The 21899-nt window shown below is 39.4% G+C and overlaps 1 protein-coding gene across 6 annotated transcripts in view; it reads right to left on the bottom strand.

The window, feature by feature from the left end:
• NRIP1 (nuclear receptor interacting protein 1) overlaps positions 1-21899 on the bottom strand; it is an 80272-nt gene that overhangs the window by 15751 nt on the left and 42622 nt on the right. For 3 of the 6 annotated variants that reach the window (XM_075033924.1, XM_075033927.1, XM_075033923.1), the window contains one exon: positions 9212-9260. The exons of 2 other annotated variants lie outside the window; for them this stretch is intronic. The gene's annotated coding sequence lies outside the window, so the exon portion shown is untranslated. Of the gene's footprint in view, positions 1-9211; positions 9261-14982; positions 14999-21899 lie in introns of those variants that run through there. One more of the 6 variants, XM_075033929.1, reaches the window with a different exon arrangement.

The raw sequence follows: 21899 nt of genomic DNA, 5'->3' as shown, positions 1-21899 counted from the left end.
GTAACTGAGCAGTCCTAAGTCACATAAAACGGAAGGAACACAGAACCAACAGCACAGCAGACACAAGAAACAGTTTTTCCTGTGAGAATAAGATTTGACAGACCACTGGGCTGAAATGTTAGCTAACCGACAACTGAGTGGGGAAGAAAAAAACCCAACTGTTCTGCCAGTAAAGACTAGATTCCCTTTGGCTTTTAAGAGACTGCTAAAACGTAAATGCTAATTACCCTTGTTATTAATCATGGCCCCAGAGGCACATAAGGAAGGGAAGGCTGTTCCTACAAATTCCCTCTGGGGTGTGGAAGAGGGGATTCAGACACCTCATCTCAGTGTCCCTCCACTCCTCAGGTTTCACATGGGGTTCTCCACAGTCCAGGAATCTGTGACTCACCCAGACCATGCAATACCAGCTCACGGCAATGAGGAGCTTTGGGATGATATGTAATATATATCAAGGGGGAATATAATATTTCCACTGTCTGCTTAAATCAGGTGTGGAAATGTCAGAGAGATTTTCATATTTATGCAGAGAGCCTTTCGGGAAGGCGGCAAGGCAGGCTGTGCACGTTTGCGCCCATGCGAGGAGAGACGCAGCAGTCAGAGAGCCTCAAACTCGTCGGCAAAGCGTTTTCACGCCTAAGACCAAAAGCCTGAGCAGTGCTGGCTACGTCGCAGCTTTTACCCAACCCTGGGGAAGCACGCTGCAAAGAAACGTCCGTTTAGGTCCGATGCATGGCTCTTCCTTGAGAAGGGACAGTCCAAGCATGAATGACAGCAACCCAAGAGCGGCGGTGCTCGGAGAAAAACGTTTGTCTGCACTGCAGACTGATGCATACAGGACAGTGCCAAGACAGCTCAGGTGCCAGAGTAAGCCTAGCCCAGCGGCAACGGACCCCCCAGAGGTTGGCCTGCCCCGAGAAGCAGGGTATTTCAACATGGCACTGGTCTGCCACGACTCGCCCGGTACTGGCACTCAACCCATCTCAGCTACCTCTTCCAGAAAGCAGTACACAGCTTACACAAGGCTGCAGGCAGACACTTCTGCCCAAGTTACACGACTCGTATTTTTGAAGCTTACTTCACAAACCTACCAGTAAGGAGGAGAAAAAGTTAATAAAAAAAAAGAAAAAAAAAAGAAAAAAAAAAGAAAAATAAGCCCACCCAAACAACAACAAAGTCCCTCACGCACAACACCCCAAAACCAAGCAAACCTTCAAAAGAGCTGAAGTAATTATAGGGGGAGGGGGCAATGGGGGACAGACACCAAGTACAATAAAAGCTCAGTTTGTGAAAGCCTTAGTAGCAGCTCTCAAAGTTTATGAGTACACTCAGGCACTGTACACAGCTTAATCCAAATCTGGCCCGCACATCAAAACCTCCTGCTAAGAAGTTCTGCTAAGTTCAGAGATGAATCACACGTGTGGCCGTTCTTCATGCGTTTGGCGCTCTTCAAACAATAGCTAATATCACCCTACCTTAAATTAGTATTTCTTATTCTAACAAGTAAAAGAATTAATCCCTCTTAGATGTGGAAAAAACCCACCCTGTTCATACAATTTATGATTTACCCCTGTAACTGAGTGGTTCACAGAAATTTCAGTTAATTCCTTAGCACAGATCCATGCACATATATTCATTCTTACAAATACTACTAGAGGAACATTTCTATTTTGTTCTGTAATGGTACTGTAAAGGGCATCTTTGAGTTAATTTCTTGATCAGGATCTGCTAACACTCAGACATGAACTTGTAAACACACTCTTTGCTAGTTGTAGTATGAAGAGGAACAGACAGACATTCAACCTACAAATGCCACCTGTGAAGGAACTGAGTATTTGACATCTAAAACTGCCCCATGAGTCACTGCTCAATGATCTTCTGCTACTGAAAACAAAAAGGGCAGAAACTAAATGATAAGGCAGAAAAGTTACATACCACTCTATACCCAATAAGGACAGCACATATCACTAAGTCTCAACCAAGTTGGGTAGTGCATTGATCAAAGCTCAGAAGTACAGTGAGCAGAAAAGGCTTTTGGTTAACTGAGTTTTCTTATTCAAGAGACCAAAAGCAAACAGGCATAAAAACATATACCAAATCCATTTTCAGGATACAGGGGAGGATAACATACTGGTAGGTACAACAGAATGGACAGAGGATGCATCCTTCCAATCTTTGTAAACCACTTGCCTATAAAAAAGCAATTAAAAGGAAACTAACAACCAGATTCCCTCCAACACTTACATATTCAACACCTACAAAACCAAATAACTTATTATGCATTTAACTCTACATCAACTCCCCCAAGAATGAAACTTGATTAATATACAGTGAAGAAATCAATGTCCTCTTCTGGACATTCATGCTTTTGAGTCACGATCAATGCATGCAGATAATGTATTTCCACACAACTGTGACCTTCTGCTTGTTGGAGAGATCTAAAGATACAGGCATTTATTGACAGCACTACAATAGAATTGTGTATTTCTTGGGTTTGTTTGGATAACTGTACATTAGGTGTTTTACCATATAAGTCACTTTATGTTATTTTAACCAAGAATTGGTTTTACAGAGGCCAAACTACAACAAAGCACTAAAAAGTAATGTACAGTTTTTATTGACAGTAATAGTTGTGTTGCACTTGGGACCAAGCATCTCATGGTTAGCTATGAACGACAGCCACTTTCTAGACTTTTCAACACAATAGGTTTCAGCTAACTGAACACAAATACACCGTAATTCCATAGCAAGGTGAAGTATAGGATCACAGTTGCATAGTGTTCAATTATATGTAAAATCCCATAAATCCATGTTAGAGACTCAGATGATTTTGTTTTTTTTAAAGTAAGTGTAAGGACAATATAGTTTCTATTGTAATGGGAGATTTCAGTTTCTTGTAGATGAAGTTTCTAAAGGCTATGGACACAGAAAAGGCTCATACACTTTCAGTTAAGTGGGAAAGGAAAAATCTGCATTAGCAAGAAGGTCTCTACTAGTTCAATTACCATTAAAACTTGATTTTTTTTCTCTCCAAAGCAGCAATAAAACCAAGTGGAATTAAAGATACAACGTAAGAACCAACTTTAGTGAAACCTGGGGAGAAGAGGCTAACAACATCCTGTAAAGAATGTCACAGACAGTCCTCATTTTACCACTATGCCAGAGTTAATCTGAGGACATTCCTAACATAAATCCCCAAGTAAAATACTAAAAGCCTTAAGTCATATAAATGTATATGGAGATGATCAGTTAGTTAATAATACCCTCAAACATTTGGAATTGGGCTGCAACTCAACCTTAGCCATGAGTCAAATCATTACAATTAAAATACTGACTTAGCTCAAAACCGATGAAAACTGTATTCAGTGCCACAAAGGCACGGCAGGAACAGCAGATGGCTGACAAGGGGAAGTGTTTAACTACCCCTCAATATAAGGGGCATACCCTTTGAAGTAATTTCTCAAATTTTATGTTGATAAAAATGACAAGCATTTTAAGAAGAAAGATAATATGCCATCACAAAGTTGTGGAAAACAGCTCTTACTAATACGTGTTATATCCGCCTTTCATGAGTGCTGCATGAAGGAAAAAATTGCCAAATAGCAGGAAAAGACTATTTATTTTTACTGCTTGTTTCATTAATGTCAAGAAAGCTGAAACAGGTGCTAATACCCATTTAAAAACTGTATAAAACAAAACAACACAGATGTGTGATTTCTGAAGAAGGTGTGTGATTTTCTACATATAACAATATTACACCCAAAATGTAAGGCCTATTAAAAATACCTCTATTACTCCATACTTGCACATAAGTATTAGCTAATTTGGGACCATCTTTCACAGTGCCTGTCAAACCAGCAACCTCACTAATCCTTTATAAATCCATATGCCCAAAGTGTCAGTTACACAGACCAACTTCACTGCTATGTTAGCATATGTCTAAAATTAAGCCTGTGGCTCAAGAGCCCTGCTGAACACAAGCAGCACCAGTGCATCAGAGCCCAACTGGCTGCTAGTGAGCTCCATCTCAATCTCTAGAAAAAAAGGCCACCTCAGTCGCCATGAAGAACACCACTAGTAATAAATAAACTAGTTCAGAAGCTGCACATTAAAATGTATACAAAAACATGGTTCCACAAGAATTTTTGTCTGACCTAACTGTGAAGCTGCTGCCAAAATGGATAGCCTTGCCTCAGTCTACGGATCTGCAGCCGCTTGCGCCTGCCACCTTCCTGGCATTGACACAAGCACTCCTACAGAAAGCTCCTACAAGGCAAGTCAAGCTAAGGACCTCATCGCTGTCAAGAAGAAACCCCAAAGATACTGCTGAGTGGTTGTTTCACAGTTCTCCACGTGGGAATGCGTGCCTATGGGAGTGGCATGGGGAAGGACAAAGAGCAGGGACCACTCCTTTCAGTGCCGAACTGCACTTACGCCAAATGAAAGCATTGCCACCAGTCAGATTCTCCAAGAGGAAACCCCACCTCCAGGCAAAATGTCTGTGCTGAATTTAGAAGAGTTCATCTGTGAGATAAAGATGCCTTTTTTAAGAAGCATCTCCTAGACAGAATTAAAAACAAACAAACAAACAAATGTCAATGTACTTAAGCCCTCTGAAATCTGAAAAGATGACTGGAAATAGAATAATTAATTCAAATATTTTAATTTTTTATATTTTACTGAGGCATCCTGTGAAACTGGAGTATAAATCCTATTAAACTGAACTTAGTTTGTCCATCCCTAAAATAGATTTGACATACAAACACAAACACAAGGTCAAGGTCACAGATCAGCAAGAAAGATTACAAAGAGGACTGATGTAAGAGCTGGCATTTGATCAAAGCTCCTGGATATTTTTTTTTTTTTTTTTTTTTTAGTACACTTACCAGAAATACCACTACACTACATTTTCTTCACATTGGCACATACACATGTTTTAAGTATTCCCTACCTTTAAAAGAGCAGCTGCCCGGTACTTATGTATTTTGACAAGAGATGTTAGGCAGTGTATCAAGTAAACTAAGGAAGAACTCCTATGTTAAAAGAAAAAAAAGTGGAAGACACTTTTTGCTATCCTCTTCACACTCTTCAGCTATGTGCTGATACATATTGAATCACAAATGCAAAAGGAGAACCCACTCACAAATATAGGACATGACACTAAGACCACTGCTAAAGAATCAGGACCTCAGTTTATAACTTCATGCAGTCCAAGTTACTTATCTTAATATAGCAATTGTATATTTGGATGTGCACTTCCAAGCACAACACTCACTCATCTATCCTAATTATCTGTGTGCACAGCATATATTTCTCAATTAAAGATAAAAAAATAAAAAAAGAACGCTTAACACAAGGTCTGTGCAGAACACAATCAAACTAACCTCTTCTGTAATCAGGACATTTACCTCCTGGAAAGCTTCTTTAATGCTGAACGCTGAGTAAGTGAGCAGATTAAACACAGTAGCAACAGTTGAAAGACTCATTAAAACTCAGCTGCTGAAAATAGTTAGCAATGAAAGTCATTTACTGATCTATCCATCCATCCATCCACCCACCGATATATTCTCAAGGCTTTAAACACATGATGAAGAATATTTAGTTTACTGGTCACGTCCACCAGACGTACCTTCTGACACTTAAACAAGAGGAAGAAAAGGTGTCTTGGGTGACACAATGCCATATGACATTCAAAGGTGTACCGCTGCCACAAAGTTTAGATGCTCATTGTAACAAGTAGTAATTTAAAGAATAGTGTGGCTTGGTACTCTTACTTCTGAACCCCCACTTTCAACACCAGCACAGCTCTGATGTTAGTCTAGACACGACTGGGAGCAGTTTATTTTTAGACAGAGAGGTACATCTATAAATAAGACCATTCGTGTTGGTATTAAAGCTTTTATTGGAATCCATTTGGGGTGACCCATGTAACTCACTTGTATGTGGGCATTTCAGACATTGCCAGTAAAACCTTCATGCCATCACACACCCTCTTGCATCTTGTTTCAGCTATGCTTCAACATCTGTTTACTGATTTTTCTCCATTTAATTTTTGTATATGTATTACATTTGCAGCACTCTACCTGTGTGATTGGGTTGGCTGAGCTACTAATGAAGAGGCCTTAAATGAAAAAGACAAAAAATAAGGTAAGATTTAAAAAGTTGTCTCCTTTTTGAAAACATCCTTCACAACAGTTAGATTGTGACACTTTTAAGCTATACTATTGCTTGAGCTACTAGAGCCAGATACAAATCAATGCTGAAGCCTGGGATGAGAGCTTCTCAGCACAACAGTACAGGTGTTTTTAGCCCTGATAGTGATTCATCAGACCTTAAAACAGTCACTGGTTTAAGATCAAATTGAGTTAAGTTGTAGACCTTGGAGCAATACAATTCTGCTCTTCCTTAGTCCCCCCTTTTCTAAACCCTTTCAACAAAACAGGAGAAAAGAGGAGGTTTGTTGGGGGGGAGGAGGTTGTGGTTTGGGGTTTTTTTTTCCAAGTGGAATTTCTATCCTTCCTACTTTGTGAAGGCTGATAAAGCTTCTCACTGCATTGAAGCGTTAGGAAGGAAAAAAAAAAAAAAAAAAATCAGGCAATGATTATGATTCAAGATTATAAAAACCCAGATGTTCATTCAACATCTGCAAAACAGCAACTTACTCTGAGAACCAAACACACATGAAAATGTGTATATAAGATATTTTACAACCAAAAAATTCTAGGAAACATTAGTTTATTAGCATAGCTATTCAACACATCAAAATCTAAAGCAAGTATATTTGGAGTCATATAGCTTATTTAAGTTTACTAACGCATGAAAATTCGAATGCACGAAAAAGCTTTTACTTTAATTGAGCTATATTACAGGGAGTAACTTCATTTGGTATCACGTTAGGTCTTCTCTCATGCTTAACACTATAGAAAACTTTCTTTAATCATCATAACCAAACCTTTAATAAAACAAGTCAGCAGCAGTTGGGTTTTTTTGTTCGGTTGGGTTGTGGGTTTTTTTCCTGTTAAATACAAGTTCACACTCTTTACACATGTAACCAGCAGAAGCAAGGGGTTTCTGCTAGTTCTGAATTTTGGATCAAATCCCCCATTTTTCAAGCATCAGATACATGGCAGGCTGCTGTCAGTGGCCAGTGGCAGTTTTGGTCTCCTTCCTACTGTGACACCACAGAGAAAATGTCTGAAACCCAATTCTATTCCATTCCTCTTTGGAGAGCTTGAATAGGCAGAGCCAAAGCTTTCTGCACAGAGACCCTAATATAAACCGTTCCATTTAAAAGGGGGTAATGACAAACTGCAATAAATGACTAGCCAATATAGCAAAAAAAATTAATATGACAGCTAGCACAAAGAAGAGAGTACTTCTGGCAAATTTAGTAGTCAAACAGTCCACAACAATGGGTTATCTTGAAGCAATGGATGGCTGCCAATGCCCAATTCTGTAAATGTATAATTGTTTTCTGTGGTTATATTTACACGTGTGAAATGTCAAATCAAGTTTTTAAAAATGTTAAAATATACTGATGAATAGCTTAATAGTAAGTCCTTTAATTTTGTACTTTCTTTTTAGTTATTTTTCTTAACAGAAGTAGATCGATGGATTTTAATAGGACAACAAAATAATGGCAAGATTATGCACACATGCAGATTTGTGGATGATTGTGAGAGAGGCATCTAACTGATGCAACACAGATTAAGGTTGCAGAATTAGGCACATGATAGATGGACATCTACCATACTGAAAAACAGTAATACATCACCAGTTTAAGCATCATGACTATTAAGAGCAAACTGGTTCGCATTCAAAATTGAAATATTCTTCTATTATTCAGGACACAGCACAGGACTTCCTTTTCCAAAGAAGATGTGCAAGATAAGGTATTCCAGCTTTCCCATTCCTCAAGTTCAACACGCACCAGCCATAGCAGGTGATCTGGTTTCCCACACGCTGGAAGTCTGATACAGATTCATCATCTAACAAAATTGGCTGGTGGTAACAATGAAAGGCAGTGGACGGTAGGTGGTGAATGTCCCTCTGTAAATCTTGTCTCAGCTTTGGGGGGAGGGGGAAACCCACAGAAATATCTCAAAGTTGTAATTACAGTTTTAATCTGTTCACTTAATGTCTACTGATAAAGTAGAGAGAGAGAGGGAAATTGTCATAAACCAAAGACCTAAAAGTCAGGAATCTAAAAAATAAACATGTGAAACTCCACCAAAGTAGCTTAAACTATGTATCATGTAGTATAAAGTCATTATTTAATAGTTATTATCCCTAACCACAACTCTATCAATTCAGCTGGTCAGGCTAGGTATTATTTCCAGATTCATCTGTCATGGTAGAGACCTGAGCATGACTGACAGGTCACAACCCATGTCCTTTGTGTTATATGAAGCCAGCTTTCCTAGATGTATCTGGAGGAGTCATTTCCCAGCTCAATACACCATCAGTAAGTAACTCCAGCATTTTCTGAATCAATATATAGTAAGGCATTATCAATGACCTGAAGGTAAGTTTCACTGACTGCCTGTATTCTTACTACACTTTTTTTCATTTCTTCTCTTTTTTAGAGTCTTTTTAAGAATCCTGTCATAAAACTAAAGTAGGTTTTCATTGAACCCCTGTTGCTAAATTTCGTAAGTGAATGATACCACAAGAACTTCACTCAAGACTACATTAATGTGATTTCATTCAACAGCAGTTCAGGCTCATACATGCAGAATCCTACAGAACCAAAAGACGACTCACAATTACCAAATTAATGCAGAAGTGAATCACACTGGACAGGGAGGTACAAGCGAAACAGGGCAACAAAGACAGACCAGAGGAAAAAAACAACCAAACCAAAAAACAAACCCCACTCCTTTCTAAGAGACTTTATGCTCTAAAAACATGCAATTTAAAATCCATTTGTTGAGAAAAGGCCAGAAGTTCTGGTGGGCAGGTGATCATGTCTCCAGCTTCCGAGGAAACTTTTAGCAGATTGTTACCTTGGCACCCTAGTTAGCAATCTCAGCAGTAAGAGATCAAAGACGATCTGGCAATGTGAAATAAACCACCCTCTGTCTCACAATTCTTAAGAGGGTTAAGGACCAAAGCTAGCGTGAATTAGATGAAGTTACTACTCCATGCCTGAGGTGAGAAAAAAATACAGGTTAATAGACTTCTTCCCAAGTTCAGGGGCAGAAACTCATACCTTTCAAGTGTCAGTGCTGGATCTTTGTGAATCTGCTTTTCACTCCACCCTGCCAAAAACAAATACATTATAATCAGGATGCAGAAACTTATGGTGGAAAACAATTTTATTTCTACTGTAACAGGAAAGTCATTCTCTTGATTCAGTATTGGCTTATGAAAGGGAGTCCGTCTTAACTTCTTAACAAGGTATCAACAGACTAAAATAAGAGTTTTCCCCTGAAGCTGGTTATACTTGTGGTCAATTTGTGACAGTATCACAGCTTGGCCAGTGAAACTGAGCTGAGCAAGCTGGTAAAGGTAACATGCCAGGAGACAGGGGATAGTAATAACTGGGCAAGGAGACCTATCTGCTTTGTCCAAAAAATTGCCATCAGGAGATTATCTTTATTCTGACACTCCTGCTATCAATTTACCCATGATGACTAAAAAAAACAACCAAAAATGAACTACATAACACACCCCTGACATTGCATTCTGCTTTCCTAAAACCTTACTCACCTTCTCCTACTATAATCCTTAAGTTACTCTCATTTAGTCTTCTCTCAGCTCCCTACTTCTACAACCCAAACTTCTGTAACATTACCAACATCCAACAACCCTTCCACACTACACAAGACACAGCTGTTATTGTAATACTTCCCCTCAGGACACTGACCATATAACCCTTTACTTCAGGTTTTCAACTGCTTTTCTCTTGCTCTAGATAAGTTTAAAATTTCTCATCTGAGTTCTACAGACATTAATAACTCTTTCATTTCTACCCACATAGCCTAACCACTTACTGTGTCCTTCTTCCTTACCCTTTGTTTCCACAAACACTCGTTTTCACCGTAATACTCAGGCACCTCTCACACAGGAAATTCCATTATGCTTCTGCACTGCTCCCCAGGCAAAGATCATCTACATTCTGGAGACTATTTCTTCCTCTCCTCCAACAGTAAATCACCATAGCAAAAATTCATCCAAATCCACCAAAATACCTCCTGCAAAACCACAAGCCAAAACACAAATGATGTATGTTGCTTGCCTTTCCTCACAGATTCACACCGCACTGTTTGTTCCCTTTCCCTCATCACAGTATATACGAAGTTTAACATAAATACATCTGCACCTGTGAGATGCTGAGTACATACACAATACTAGTTCAGCTGGACAACAATTAAATGAAGCTCTAGAGCAATAGTGGCCTCCAGGATAAGTATGTTTTCCCTTCCTCTTACAAAAGAAAAACTGCATTTATTGTTTTTGCAGTACAACAATGCATGTTAGTGTTACAGTTTTCACCTGATACCTTTCTTTTACTGCATATGATTGGAGGGGAAGGAGAGTGGTACACACTGGAAGATCAACAGAACACAAAGATAAATGATATGGACAAAAGGGTACAGAAGGACTGAAATACAATGCACAAGGGTTAAAATATAGCATGAAAGAGCTCCCCATCTCGTCCGCTGCTGCTATTAAAGATCTAGTGAAAGCTCTTTACCTTCCCGGGCTGGTACGACAACAGTATCCCTACCTTGATGCAATCTGTTTTCACTTCAGAGGGCAAAGATGGAAGTAAGATCAGAAAAGGAAAGGAAATACTGCTCCTAGGAAAACTTACTTTCAGTGCAACAATGTTTATTTATTTATTCTTAATCATGAAAGCAAGTGGTGCCAAAGATGACACGAACAAGGAAACTTAAGAGGAGGAAGGTGAAGGCAGAAAAACTACCTGTCCCAGGGACTGGTTAAACATAAACCCAGACCTCTTTCAATGAAACAAAGGAAGCTTTCTGTGTCTCAGCTGCCTTAATGAAATAACATTCTCAGCGCAAATAGCAGACTTAATTCTGCAAGTTCTCCATGGTTTTGAACATAATTTCTCCTCCACTCCTCAAATCAAAGAGACTTGATTTACTGGGTCTACCTCTGATTTTAGTTTTATTGCAAATAAAATTTAACCCTTCCTTCCAAAGTCCCTTTGGTATCTCTCTACTAAATCACATAACCCAGAGCTTGATTGTAGCACTTCTGAAGGTGAACAGTTTGGCTTACCAAGAATAACCTACTGGGATGCAAATTCCACTTGCCGCCTTTATATTCTGCAAGTCTGTCTGCGCTTGACACTTGCTGGGAAACACTGCATGGCATAATTACTATTGTAAACCATTTTACATTCCCATAAATTCAGACTACAACCCCAAAGTGCTTGCAAACTAAGACAAGATACAGGGATAACTAAGCAGAAAGAAAGAGTTGTAGGGAAAAAGTAGGTATAAGAAAGAAAAGCATCAATGGCAGGTGAAGGCAGTGAGGCTATCCAAACTGCCTGGGACACTGCCTCACAAGTATGAAGTCCCAAAGAGCAAGAAAAAGAAGAGCAGAAACAAGATGATGTAGGATGCTGCACACTGTAAAAGGACACAAGCAACCGGCTTCATTAAAATATAAAGCAAGAGGTGAAATTCTAGGTAGCATGGTTCCTTAAACAGCTGTATTTCTCCACCATTGTAGGATGTTATTTCCACTGAACTACAATAAACATCATGCTACAATGCATATGAAGTCAAAATCTTCAGGGGTTACATCATTTTTATTGTGATCCTGACCAATGGAACAACAGGGAGGATTGGAAGATCTAAAACATCTTGACTGTATGATCTGTTGTTGAGAAAGGGGCAGGAAGGAGGTAAGGAGAAAAATCAGTAAGTAACTCCCCATCCATCACCATTCAGACCAAAAGCTCCACTTATATTGGGGCATGGGGGGCTTACATTCCAAAACGAAAATTAATAGACTAAACTATTCTTGTAATTCACTTCTACATATGAGAAGCAAAGTGTGCACTGAATGCAAAGTATTTTTGTTAGCTGCCTGGCAAGACATGAATGACTAAAGAACACAGAATAACAACAGCCTCCTTTTTGCTAATACATCTGAACGTAACATGTTACTGAAAGCACCCTTCTCAAGTCTTCCATGAATTCTTGTATTCACCTTTAATTACCTTACTTCAATGCAAATTGGTATTTTCCAAGAGCAAGCATGATCCATGTTCCTCACAGATACCAACTGCGAGAAAGGTAATAGTATTTACAACAGTCTTCCTAATGCACATCCAAAAAACCCAGGTTATTTGATAGGGTTATATAAGCAAAATCTTTGCCGCTCTACGTACTGCCACTAAAACCTCTCTTGTTAAACACTTCTCTTTGGTTGATTGGCAAATTTGATTAGAAGTTTAATTTTTGCATAGTAAAGCTCATCCAGCCAATTTTAATTTTAAATTGGTTTGCACTCCATCACAACTAGCTGAATGCTACAAAAACCTTTGACATAGCAACCTCATAAATCGTGGAGAACAGAAGAAATGCTCTTAAGAGCAGGGAACTGTTGATAAGAGACTTTTTCCTCCATTGACTGTACTCTGTCAGCTGTAACTATGTGCAAGAGTCCACACTTGCAAATTACACAAAACATGCATGTAAACTACCCTTCCATGAAATTATTAATTTATTTTTTTTAAAATGACAGTCACAGGTAGAAAAGCTTAGAAGAAGAAAGTGTCTGAAGTTGACCAAGCATCCTGTTTTTCTTTGATGCAACATACAACCATCATTTTAAAACTCCCTAATTAAAAAAGCTTTACATAGTCCCCACCAAGCTGCAGACAGTAGGCAACATTCCTAACTATAGAAGGGATTTTCACAGATTATCCATCCACTACATGAATCTGGAAAAAAAATCCCGAACTATTTCAGACTAGAATGAGCTACAGAATTCAATTCCGTATTACTTATACATAACGTGAGGTCGTAAAAAAACCCACCCACAAACAAACTAGTGACAAGTAAGAGGTATTTCAGTTACCAAAGACCTATTTCAGTCTGACATCTAAATATGTGATGTTAGGTGACTGCTGCTCTTTAGAGACTGATCATAGTAATTACACTCCTTCATTGTTCACCACGACCTCTCATTACGAGCACTGTGTGGGTCTAAACCATGTTGGAGGCTACTGGGCACTGTCAAAATTGCAAGAAAGAAGTTATTCCGCCTTTGAACAAAACGGAACACTTTACAACATCAATGAACATACCACAGCAGTCATCTAGAATATTCCCACTTTATATACGAGGAACAGCGAACACAGGGGAAGATTAAGCAACTTGCCCACAGTCACATGAAGTCCATATCCGTAGCAAAAGACGACAGATTTTCTAAATCTCAGTTTTGCCCTTTAATTCCGTGATACTCTGTCTCTACAGTTTGTGGGTGGTTTTTCTTCTACTGGTGAAATAGAACAACAACTGAGTACACTAAGCTTGAGGAAACAATGGGGATTACTAAAGGAATAGGACTTGAACACCACAGTAAATGCCTTTATCTTCCAAAATAAGAAAAATTACCAGCACTGCCATCACCCTTAGGGGTAGATGTGCGTCAGTCAAGTACAGTCAATACAGATTTTCCACTATACCTGCTGAAACAACGTTCTCTCCAAGAAAACAACTGTGTCAGTACTGAACTGAAAAGATGAATGATGGCATTAGGATCAAAACCATAATTCCACCAACTTTTCCTATTTCTCAGAGCTCTGACATGCTGAAACAGTCCTAATGAGCTGGGCAAGCACTATTGAGTTGATTGGAGCTGGAAGGACCACTGCACAGCAGCAGCAAATAGAGTTTTGCAGCAGTGGCTCTTCTGATCCACCACCCATTTTCAGTCTCTTTCCTAACCAAGAACAGTAAGTCCTTTTGCTCCTGAAGCAAGGATCTTTCATAGTCAACTATGTATAAGCATGTATACACATATCTAAGCACTTCCTTCCCAAACAGGTCCATTTTTATTTCCTTGGTTTAGAAAGCTGTCAAAACCTGCTTTTTACCAGTCTAATTCAGCTGCAATACATCCACAGCATTGGATTACTTGGACAGACTAGAACAGAGTGCGCATTCATCCATATGTACACCAGTGTATAAACAAAACTCCAGCAGTCCACACTAGAAGCAGACCTATGAAGGAAGGGTGACGAAGCTGCAGTAGCAAGTGAATCCAGACAGGCAGCTTTTCTGTGTGAACTGCTCCGTGGTGCCCAGGCTCTGGAACCCTGAATTACACCAAGCCTGACTTAGCATCCTCTGCAAGTCGCACCAGTAACTAGAATTAAGCCTGCAGAAACAAGTTTGCCTCCCATTTAAACAGAGCCAAAAAGCAGAGGAAGAATATTCATCCCATAACAATCAATATTAACATTTTCCCTGATGAGTTCTCACAAACTCAAATTTCAGCTTCAGAAGATGGAAGCTTCCAAATTGACCAAATCCACTAAATTTAGTTCCTATACTTACTCCTTTGTAGAACCTGCAGATACCTGCTACACATGCTCTTTGCCAGAGTGAGAGAAAATAGATCAAGTGGCTGCCACAGGCTTTACAAAACATGTAAATCTGGGAGGACGGGAAGTATCCCAAACCTTGTAACTGCTAATAGTCAGTGCCACCTATGGCTGATATTGCAGAAGCAGAGATGCAAACAAAAAAAAGGCATTTGGAACTTTTAACAATCCCCAGGTTTTTCATATGGCTTCAGGAGAACAGATTAGATAAAGAAGATTAATAATATTGTCTACTCTAAATCATTTACCATCATTGCAAAAGGCAACCATGCTAGTACCAAAACCAGGTCCCAATTCTTTCTGTGATTTTACAATGAGAACATCTTAAAACCACACAAAACTTCTAAGTGCAGCATTCTACTTTCTTATCTTACCACACTCACCCCCTCAAGTAAGACTGATCACAATTTTCTTAACAGCTCGATTTCAATCATTCAGTCCGACTCTGCTTCTGCAGATGCGTTGTCCAATGGTCAGGAAGAAGATGCCAGAGCTTATTTCATCAGGCCTTGTAAAATCCTCTACCCATCACCCCAACAGAGCATCAGCAACACTTTTAATTTTCAGGGGAAGTTAACCAACACAATAGATAAAATAATTCCCTCCAGAGGTTTTGCAGCAGTCTCAGTTCAGTGCACAAGGCCATTAATTACACAACTGCCTTTAGCATTAGCAGGAATCTGGTAGCTACAGCACTGGTTGAGTTAAGGCTGCCTTCAGTATCTGCACAGAAAATCTATTTACTTAGAGAAGTTATGCAACACCTCTACTTCCTCTTTTCTTTACTATGGTAAAACATGATAACAGAAGGAAAGGGGGTGGAGATGGGGAACAGGCATTTCACAATCTCAAGCAGGGCACAGCTACCTTTCAAAAACATACCTAAACTGGAATTTGCCTCTAAAATCGGCCTAAATTGATGATACACTCAAGCACCAACTCTTCCTTAAAACTTGATTAAATATTTCCAGAGGAAAGGCGGTGTTACACAGCTAACCAATGCTGGAATAAACTGCATGCCTCCAATGTAAAGTAAGAATGTTGTTTAAAATCTCATTAATTTTATTTGGTTGGGTTTTTTTGGTTTTCTTGTTTGGGTTCTACCCACCCACCCCATCCCCCCAAATATAGCAGTCTATGCCAGGCCAAATTGTATTCCAAAATTCTCATCAAGATTTTGGTGTTACCAGGCATGTTCATTCAGTGAAGCTGGCAGTAAAAGTTTTAATTATGCAAACATCCTTCTACTTTCCATTTAAAAAAATCCAGGAAAATCACATGCTACCCAAACTGATATATTCCATGGCCCTAGGAAAACTGAAATATCAAAACCCACATACTCATCAGTCCTCTTTTAACTGTGATCTAACAAATCTACCTTATATCTCTATCAATACACTAATAATTGATTAAAAAAACCCACCAAAACAAAACAAAAACCCCACAACTCCCAGAACTGGCTCTACTCAACAGAGGCATTAGAAAAAGTCTCAAAGCAGTCACAGCAATCTTGACTGGTAAAATGTTTTCAAGGACTTGGATTTAATCACATGTCATTTTCTTTTCCACTAATCATTTATTTAAAGTCATAGGTTGAAATATTTATGAACAAAAATTAATTGCATTGAAATGCAGAATTGCCCCATATTTACCTAACGCCTTCTTCAGAACTGAACCGCCTGCCACTAACTGGTTAAAATCTACAAAAACATCAATTTGGAATTTAAGGTAAGATTGAACCATTTCTGCAGTATTACTGCAATTAACTTCCAAAATCTTGTTACATATGGTCAAGTACCTTAATCTTGTGATCTGCTGTGTAAATGGTGCAACTGTTTTTACTGACTTTTGCTATCACTACAACATGTGTTTAGACTTCCAAAAAAATCCAGGGGGAAGAATAGCTCACTCACAGAATATTTGCTTTGAATAAATAAGTTTTGACTAATTAGTTGTAATTAAAGTCATCATTATTTGAGTACAAACAATCACATCACAGAGCTTCCCTATCCAGGGTTCTCCAAATTTTCTTAGCTGTCAAAGGATCTTGAAGATCAACGACTTGCATGCATAAGGATGTATTCACACTCTTTGCCGGTATAAAAATGTAAGCTCAAGGGTACACTCATATAAATATACTGCACATCTATAAAGTGTTAATCTTAAGTCGGCAAGGCCATATGACAGAAGTAACTATTATAGTGCATGACTGCTCCTCAGCATACCGTGTTTTCCAAGTCCCTCATTTCTTTAAAGCAACTCATTTACTTGTCACCTACCAGGACAAAGAGTAGAGAGAGGATTTCGCAAATACATCTGTGGCTCGTGCATGGTGATAACACACCAGGAAAGATGGATTTTAATTTTCTCATCAAGTTATTAGATTAGGTTTACAAGCAGATTTAAATTCCCAGGAGGAGTCTGCCACCTGTCCTAAACTTAATTAGTCAGGAATGTCTGCATGACATGAGCAGATAGTTCAGATGTTCTGGAGTGACCACAAGCAAACATCCAAATAATCACCAACACAACTTCCGTAATGCCAAGACCGAAGCACTAAGCACAGCTCTCTGTGAAACAGCCTGAATTTTATTAATGGAGTGCTTCATACTTCCCAGCAAACACACAACTGACATCAGCTGAGCGTCTATAAAACCAGAGAATCAACTGTGTAAAGTCTGCAACTGAGTTAAGGAAATAAAGAGCACTAGCTTTCTCATTAAAATATGGGTGCATGTTTACATGTTATTTGGGGGGGGGGGGGGGGGGGGGGGGAGATGAAGGCTCAAATCCTGTAAGACTTTTCCTCAGCTTTGTTCTTGTTCTGTTTATCATAGCTACACATCTAAGATTTTCATATTTTTATACCTCCACTCACATAGCATCACCCCCATGTAGGACCAGTGCAGCAGATTAAAAACTAGAAAAAATCCCCACATTTTCATTTAAAGAGGCAAACACATCCATATTGAAGTATATTTCACATTTTAAAGCTAAACCAAAACCCCCTTAAAAGGTTAATTAGGATTTTATCTGTATAGGTACGTCGCAACTACTGAGACAGATGCGAGTAACCGAATATAATACAGAGAATTCAGTTATCCATCTCCTTACGTTGCCATTGGCACATAAAATAAATTTGTCTCATTAGCAGGGGCTACTTAGTTCATTGTAGTAAACAAAGCTACCGATAACGACAGCCTCACATACTTTTCATTCATTCACGTATTTTTCTTTACTTAGACTTCTAGCATGTGCCATAGAAGAGCCGAATGTTAAACATTCCTGGAGTGTCACAATATGTAATACAATAAAACAGATTACAACCATACCTTTCTTTCACAGCAGTGGTGCCAAGCACAGGTACACTGTAGCAATCAATTTGTTCTGCAGACAGTAAGGCTTTCATAGAATACTAATGCAAAATCTCTTTTCTTTCTCCTTCGACTTGACTCCCCAATGCCCGGGTCCCGACCAATACAAGGAGGAGGGCAGAATGTCTTCTGCTGAGATAACCACAACTACTAATCAAGTATACGTGTACAAGGGCACAGGATTAAACCTCCACCAGGCTTGACTAGGGCACTGAGAGCAGCTAAACACATGCACAGCAAGGTCAGAATTAAACACATACACACATACGCACACGCACGCGCATCTACTTGAGTGAACTAATTTATCACACTTTACCACTGACGGCTTTTTACCTCAGGGGAGTAAAATTACATCCTGGTGAACTGACGAGGTTCAGACACAACAGCTTCCAACAACAAATCAGATCTCACAGAAATGGGGAACTGTGCTCCTGGGTGAACACTCCTCTCCCAGCTTCACAGGCTGTTTCAAAAACTCAGAGCATGCCGTGCGTGTCTACACATGCGTGCATGCGTGTGCACACACACCATGTGTGCAAGACGCACCATTAGGCATCAGCTAAAACAGAACGATAGCGTTAAAAGTTCAAAACCAGGCAACAACTACCTTTAAGAGAGTTTTTCTTTTTGATTGTATTTATCTTTACCTCTTAACATAATCAATCTATCAAGTCTAATTACTCCAGAAGAAAGCATTTTATTATTGTCTAACATAGCAAATGTCAAACAAGCTGTTCATTTACCTTGAAGTTTATTAGCATAGAAATGCAACATGAAGATGCTCTCAAAATATTGTCACTTGTATTCACAACATTTTCAAAAACCCACTTAGCAGGTTTTTATTGCCTGGCATAGCTGGATACTGTACTAGTTCTTAAAATAGGCAAGGCATTATCTTAACTGTATCACCCTTGAGCTAATACAAGACTTTTTCTTTAACCGTTCAATTTATATTTAACTTTTTTCTCTTTGGTTCTTTTTATTCACACGCTTCTCCCACATTCCAGTCAGCCATACATATGCGGACACATGTGTTTTCATAAAGGTTCATACACGTGCATTTCCAGTAGGAGTGAAAAGTGAAATAGTGGAATCTAAAATCAGGGATTTTTTTCCCCCCTCAAGTTCTGTCCTGTCATGCATCCTTCCTGGCATTTTCCTTACAGCACATGCAGATGCACATTTTGCCAGAAACATCGAGATGAAGCCTATAAATGATCATCGGCAGGGTTTTAACAACACTGCTTTTGCATGTGATTAGTATTGAGAAGAAAACACTGTACAAACACTCCCCAAAACAGCCCTGAGAATAGTGTTTGGCACTTTACCTAGAATAAATTAGCAAAGTATTTTTGAAATATCTGTGGCTTCGCAGAGACACCAGGCAAAAGCAGCATTAATCAATACTGATGAGTTTGTCCTTGACATACTGACCGTGTCATCAGGCTATTGTCATGTGATATCATGTCATTTCCCCACCTGGCTCATGACCTTGTCCTTTAAATGACCCAAAGCTTCCCTCAAGTAGCAGGAGGCCCCTCCCCGCTGTCTCAGCAAGGTCGAACGGGTCAGCGTGTCCTCATCTATAATCCACCACCATTTGTCAGCAGGGAGGCTGGAGGAGGCAGGCTTGCTACAAGGGGAGAATGCCCAATTAGGCAGCTGTCACACAAAGCATAGGCTGCAAAATTATCCCCTGTCAAAAGAAAGAGCAGCTGCGGGTGCCAATTACAGCAACCTTTCAACCCTTTAGGTACTGGAAACTACACAGAAGTAAATGAAGTACAATTAGTGATAACAAATCGATGAATTAGGACAGTAAATTAGAAATTACTAGCAGGTGAGCTTAGGTCTCCCATAATATTAAGGGCACGGCACACCCCAGGCAAGGGCAGGAATGTACAGATTTCACAGAGCACATTAGTTTTGTCCTATCCATCTTTCTTGTGTGGAGCCTGTTTTCCTCCCTCCTTTTCTTCTTGCAAGCCTTGTCTCAGCCAGATAGCACAGGGAAAGGAAAAAAAGCAACCCAAAGAGGAAAGAAGTTGTAGCGCCTGATCTTCCCTCTTTATCCTGGCAAATGCAGCTTCCTCCTTTCTCACAAGGAGGTCCTCAGAGCCAGCACAATCTCTCTCTAGTAAGCATACTTCATTTCAGCCTGACATTTGACATGTGTTGTGCCTCATGTTCCAGCGGAACAAGGTTTACCCCAGAAAAAAACAAACAAAACAACAACAAGCCATAAACTCTCTGTAAATTTTATGTCACTTACACTTCAAACACTTAAATCCGAGTTAAGTGCTAGGCTTTTGACTACAGGGGGAAGACTTATTTCACCACATTTCAGTTCTCTGATGCATCATGCAGTGGCATCTCTGAGCATACATATAGCCCTGAATTTGGCAGCAAAGTTTCTATTCAAGGCTTTTTTTGCCTTTTTCCCCCCCCTTGGTGAACAATTTCCAAATGTTTTTTCGCCCTCACTGTCCTCTTAAGCAGTCAGCCTGGGAAGTTACTGTGTGCTGGTACCAAAAGGCAGGTCCTACAGACCACAGTAAATGTGGCTCCGGCTTCGGCTCCAGCTCCTCTCCCGTGCGGCAGGTCCAGCAGCTCAGGGGTGAGCACTGCCCATGGGGGGCCTCGGCCTGCACACCCCCAAGGCAACCACCACAGAAGGGTGGTTGTCTTACCAGCCCCCAGGCATTTACAGAACAAGGAGTCTAGAAAACAGAACAAGGAAAAAAAAAAATAAAAATGAAAGGATAAGATTAAAAGGATGGATAATTAACACACAACCACTCCAAACCATGGTTAAGCAGCTGTACCAATGTCTTTATGTTTAGGTGCTTTAATTCAAAGAAACAAAATTCAAATTCCAAGATGTCTCCTATAGTTAGTCTTTCCAGCCAGCTCACGGTAATTTCAAACTAAGCGAAGTTGCCATTTACCTTATCAATTCTCTCCTTTCATTCCCTATTCCCTAATCTCAAATCTACCTTCTTTATATCCTTACACCTTGCAACCATGTTGAGTACTAAGGACAGTAGTCCAGATTTCTCCCAGCAGCAGATATGAAATAATACCTGTATACTTGCACTGTAATTTATACATGTAATCACACACCCACATATATTTATGCTAATACATTCACCAAAATACACAATGTGGTAGAAATTAAGTCACTGATCTCCAAGAAGCAATTTCCTATGGCTATCTCTTGATCTCTAGCCACCGTGGAATATTTCACTCTTAAAAAAAAATAATCTTGCTTTCATAACTCTGATAAGAGAAAGCATAATACAACCCTAACTATAAATAGATGTAAAAATGTTCATTTAACAGCAGTTGCAATAACGCTCATCAAGTTTGACATTTTCTTCTGAGTAGCATATGGAAACCGTAGAGTACTGAAAGAGTTAATGTGTTTAGAATTCAGTTTCCATCATACTTGGGTGACTATCTCTTTAAATAATTTAAATCCTCTCCATCAACTACAAAGCTGTTTTGAAGCCATTTAGCTTTGTTCTTTACATGTGTTCTAATTAAGAAATGACCTTGTCATCACACACACCAGAAATCCTGGATTATTTCCTGCAGCAAAAATCTACGAAGCCAAAAAAAAAAAAAAAAAAAAAGACAGAAAGAAAAAAAAATACACACTTCTTCCTTTAGTGAGGAACTGAGGAAGTTGTTGGTTGGCTGAATGCTGAAGCAGTTTCACCGCATAATTTTTTGTGTGTGTGTGTGTTGTTGAATGTCACAGGGCGGGTTAGTGTGACCTTGAGCTGCATCAGCAGCACAGCAAGGGTCGAGATGCCTGCAGGCGCCCTTGTACTGGATTTGCAAGACAAAAACCTTCAAACTGGCTGAAGGACATCTTAAATCTCTTCAAAGGTTTTCCGAACTAATCTGGGCTGCTCTTAGCC

This window comes from Buteo buteo, chromosome 8 (genome assembly GCF_964188355.1).
Source record: "Buteo buteo chromosome 8, bButBut1.hap1.1, whole genome shotgun sequence".
Lineage (NCBI taxonomy): Eukaryota > Metazoa > Chordata > Aves > Accipitriformes > Accipitridae > Buteo > Buteo buteo.
Note: the sequence above shows the minus strand (reverse complement) of the source record. Positions and strands in the feature narration are given on the sequence as shown.